Source organism: Podarcis raffonei, chromosome 9, assembly GCF_027172205.1.
Source record: "Podarcis raffonei isolate rPodRaf1 chromosome 9, rPodRaf1.pri, whole genome shotgun sequence".
Taxonomy (NCBI): Eukaryota; Metazoa; Chordata; class Lepidosauria; order Squamata; family Lacertidae; genus Podarcis; species Podarcis raffonei.
In genome coordinates this window covers 3,614,955-3,619,921 of record NC_070610.1, presented here as the reverse complement: position 1 = coordinate 3,619,921, position 4,967 = coordinate 3,614,955, and the positions used below count along the sequence as shown (strand labels likewise).

Below are 4,967 nucleotides of genomic sequence, written 5' to 3'. Positions count from 1 at the left end.
CTGTCTCAAGACATACATAAAGCAATAACATACAATGCAATGCCATGGCAATTATTAATAGACCAGTGATAGCAAAACAAAGATTCAGCCTCAGTGCCAGTTCTCTGAGATTCCACAATATCTAATAATAATAATAATAATAATAATAATAATAATAATAATAATAATTTATTATTTGTACCCCACCCATCTGGCTGGGTTTCCCCAGCTACTCTGGGCAGCTTCCAACAAAGATTAAATGAGCACCCCCGGCCTTCCAGTGCAAAAAAGAGAGCTTTTAAGCTCTCCACCTTGCTTGGGGGACAAGGCTTGTTTGCCTCATGGGTTCTAGGAGTACTAGAATTTTCTCTATCTCCCACTCACCCACTAGCTGTGGGGCGGCTCCAGGTGGAACCCCTGGAACTGAACCCCTGTGTAAGATGAGACTGTACTGTATGAAGAAATGTTGTTGCTTGTTCTCTGACTGTTGAACCCTGAAGCAAAAGGATCATAAAAGAGACCGGAGAGTCTTCTGATCTTGAGGACAGGCTGCCATGGTTGCAGACAGTCCTTCAAATAAATATTTAAAGCTTTAAAGAGCCATAAACATTAATATGGGATTGGAAATGCACCAGCAACCCAGAAGGAAGAATACAAAGAAAAGCTGGTAAAACTACTTCTGGCACCAGGAACACGAACTGGGATGTAGTTGATTCAGGCATATGGCTCCAGCTCAGTTCCAAATATATGGTGGGGTGGGGTTCCCCACTTGCAAATGTTTACCTCTTGTCCCATATTCTGTGGTGCTACTGACATTTGATCCCCCACAGCCAGGAGCAAGTAGATGAGGCAGTTGAGACAGCAACAATGATATTTATTTTTACATTTCTATATCATTTAATGCCAAACTATGCTTCTAAGCAGTTTACAAGGATAACTACCAACAACACAAACGTTAAACTATAAACATCCATAATTAAAATACAAAATAAACCAATCGCATTAAGGCAAGACAACAATTAAAAGAGGAGATCTATTAACTGTAGTAGTATAGTAACTATTTGTTTGCATGTTCTAAGGACTGCATTATGAGATAGAGAGGTGAACATGCCCCTCCTAAAAAAGAAACCCAGATTGAGGGGGACCACTGAACTAGCCATTTGTGAAAAGCACCTTCTCCCTCATCAATCTAGTTACATCAGTTGTTGGCCCAAATATATCCACATACCGTATTTTTCCATGTATAAGACAATATATTTTCCCTTGAAATAATAGGCAAAACTTTTGTTGCGGTCCAAAAAAAAAAAAAAAAGGCGTCGTCTTATACCTGGGGGCATGTTATACACGGAAAAATATGGTAGTTTCCACTAATAGCTGCTCTTATTTCTCAGACTTTGGAATGAAGCAGAGAACAAATTCATGGTGACAGTTTGCTAACATGCAGCTCAAGTTTAGGACAGAGTAAAGAAGAAGAAAAGCTGCTGTTTCTCTTCCACATCACAATTTCTTAGCATAGATGGTATAAATAAATACTCTTCAGAGCACTCATTCTATAATAGACAGCTGCAAGACAATTTTCTCTTTTTGACACCTGCCCTGAGCAAAGATGTTCAGGAAATGAAGGTAGGGCTGCCGCCGTGATGTATAACATCATTGTTTTGACCTCAAGATAAAAAGAGAAGAGATAACAAAGGCTTGCCACTCAACAGGATACACAAACACAGAGAGCCACAGCATTCTGGATTTTATGCAAGAAGCTTTGAGAAAGAAAGAAAAAAATATTTTGCCAATATCACTTTATACTTCAATAAGTCCTATTCAACAACTCAGGATATTAAAATCAGTCATTTTAATGGGAAAACAAACACACTATTTCTCAAGTGCATGTACTTCTGAGTCATTACCAACATGAATGCTTTGGAAGATGCCCTATTCATTACTGTGGGAGGATGAGTTGGTTTTCAATGTCAAATCTCTCTAAAGCCTCTTTACATATAGGACAATTCATCTTGTATTATATAAAATTCCACCTGGGATGTCTGCTAGGTTGTCACCCATTTAAAACTGGGTTCCCACCCACATATACTGTGTCATAAAATGTAGAAGACTATTGCTTTGGAGTGGAGGTGGCATTAAGAAGGCTGCTGATATACATTTGTTGTTGCTGGCATATGCCCGCCTCAGAAGACAACAGAGGTGTGCGCCTTGAAAATGAATATTGAACAAGAGGCCAAGAACACCACAGTTCAGACAATTATTCATAGCTGTTAGGTCTTTTTTCCAATACACTGCATGAAATTGAATTACATCTGCAAGAAAGACCTTAAACCTAGGGCTCAAATCTTGATTTTAAATATATGTATGTATATGTATATGTGTGTGTATGACTATTTCTACAATGCATAAGAAATATCTCTCTAATTGGTGTACATAAAAACTAATCAAATCAAAAATATGAACTCCACCCTTGAGTTGGATTTAATATTTTCATGTTGCTTTTCCAGTGACAAAGCTCAGTTCAATGCAGCTCACAGCAATAATGGAGCATTAAAAATTAGCGAACATTTCCACCCACATAATTGTATCAGAAAACACAGTAGCTTTCAGACAAAATAGCCATGATCAAAATGATCACCCTCCCAAAACTAACCTATTTATTTCAAACTCTCTCAATCTGGATTCCCCCAACCCAACTCCAGAAGTGGCAGAAAAAACTACACTCATTTAATTTCTCACACAAAAAGCCAAGAGTAAGCCCCAAATACCTGCACCTCGCCTCCTCAGAAGGGGGGTGGAGAATCCCCAACATAGAATCATATTACATCGGCAACCAAGTATGCCACGTAATCCCGTATATCCTAGAAGACGTGACAAAACAATGGGTCCACTTAGAGAGAGACATCATTGAAAACATCCCCACAACAACATACCCATTTCTCCAAAACAAACGAAAGAAAATCCCCACAACACTGAACAGGTTCATACAGGGCAAAGTAGGCAAACTATCCCCATCTGACTATTCCGACACACAGCACAAAACCTCCAGATAAAAACCTGGCAAGCCAAAGGCCTACACTGTCTAAAAGACTTCTACAAAAACAACACGCCCATACCAACACAAGAAATACAAAACAAGCTGGGGACACCCAAATACCTTAGCTACATGCCATCAACTACATGCCTTCTTAAACAATCCAGCAGTAAAATCAGCAGCCACTAGGCACTTGACCACCTTCGAAAACCTTGTACTGACAACAGAGGGACACGGCAAGGGAATGGTGTCCACAATATACAAAATACTGCTCCAAAATTCTACAACCCCCTTGACGCAATCAAAGAACAATGGGAGCATGAAATAGGCTATGAAATTAACCCCACCCAATGGACTAGAATATTGTCTAAACCTCCCTTTAAGTCTGTATCAGTCAAAATAAGGGAACTCACTCTGAAACTCACCTACAGGTGGTACTTAACACCACAGAAACTGGCACTGATATGCCCAGGAACCTCACCAAGATTTTGGAGAGGCTGCACCTCCACAGGCACATACCTCCACATGTGGTGGGGGTGCCCTAAAATCCAACCCTTCTGAACAGCAGTCCTACAAGAGATATGCAAAATAACTAAACAGGTATTAGAACTCACCCCAGAACTGACTCTACTGAACATCTTCCAAGATCGTAATGACCACTCACATTATACAGAGCCTATAACCCACCTGCTCTCAGCAGCCAGTAGCCTCATAGCCAGACACTGGAAAGACCCCTCAAGAGTAAACATGGACCAACGGTATCAACTTGTATGGGAAATGGCCTTACTGAAAAGCTAACCAACAAACTGAAACTGACACGGGGACAAATAGAAAAGGACTCCTTCACCCCAGTATGGCTCCCCTTTATCACATACACAACCAAACAAGACAACAAAAAGAATCCACAACAGCATATCAAGAATCAATCTGGCTTAAGTGACCCAACAAGCTCTCCCCATCTCACAAATGCAAACAAACCCCACTGCAGCCAGCCACAGACAACCAACCACATCCTGCCCCCCAATACCTCTCACTATCAAGGAAATGTAATAAACGAATAGAAAGAGAACCTACCCAGTTGATGCCAATCCAAAATCCCACATGTACACTATACTAAAGAATATAAGCCTCACAACAACACCCCTCCTCTCCCCCCTCTACTTCCCCAACCTTATACTGCAAAGGTAAAGTTAAAGGGACCCCTGACCATTAGGTCCAGTCGTGACCGACTCTGGGGTTGCAGCGCTCATCTCGCTTTATTGGCCGAGGGAGCCGGCGTACAGCTTCCGGGTCATGTGGCCAGCATGACTAAGTCGCTTCTGGCGAACCAGAGCAGCGAACGGAAATGTCGTTTACCTTCCTGCCGGAGCGGTACCTATTTATCTACTTGCACTTTGACGTGCTTTCGAACTGCTAGGTTGGCAGGAGCAGGGACCGAACAACGGGAGCTCACCCCGTCACGGGGATTCGAACCGCCAACCTTCTGATCAGCAAGTCCTAGGCTCTGTGGTTTAACCCACAGCGCCACCTATGTCCCTGCGCCACCTGTGTCCCTTATACTGTACTCAACACTAATGTCTCACAACAAATGTAACTGATTTATAAGACTGTACAACCTGAAAAAAAGAGACAAGGCATGTACTTTTGTAAACCAAGAAAATCTTTAATAAAAATAAATTAAAAAGAAAAAAGAAAACACAGTAGCTTATCAATAAAGTAAAAACGAACAATTCTGTAAATAATGGGTGCAATATCGTGCAAATCTTTACTAATTCATGAAAAATGTATGAGAAATGGCTGCTGAGCACCAGACTAGCACCAGCTGACACAACTCCTCTGGGGAGAGGCCTTCTCACTGACGGCTCTGCCACACTTCCCCTTGTTCTGTACCTGGAAAGCAGGGGCCCAAGAACTTTTCTGCTGCCCAGTGCTTCCTAGGCAGTGCTTTGTTTGTCCT

At 41.6% G+C, this 4,967-nt stretch overlaps 1 long non-coding RNA gene across 1 annotated transcript; it reads right to left on the bottom strand.

Moving 5' to 3' along the window:
* Positions 1 to 1,281: 1,281 nt before the first annotated feature.
* LOC128420501 (uncharacterized) lies at positions 1,282 to 3,841 on the bottom strand. The gene is made up of 2 exons (XR_008332055.1): positions 2,910 to 3,841; positions 1,282 to 1,736 (listed from the first exon to the last, which is right to left on the bottom strand). It is a non-coding gene; the product is annotated as an uncharacterized LOC128420501 (long non-coding RNA).
* Between the last annotated feature and the right edge of the window lie 1,126 nt (positions 3,842 to 4,967).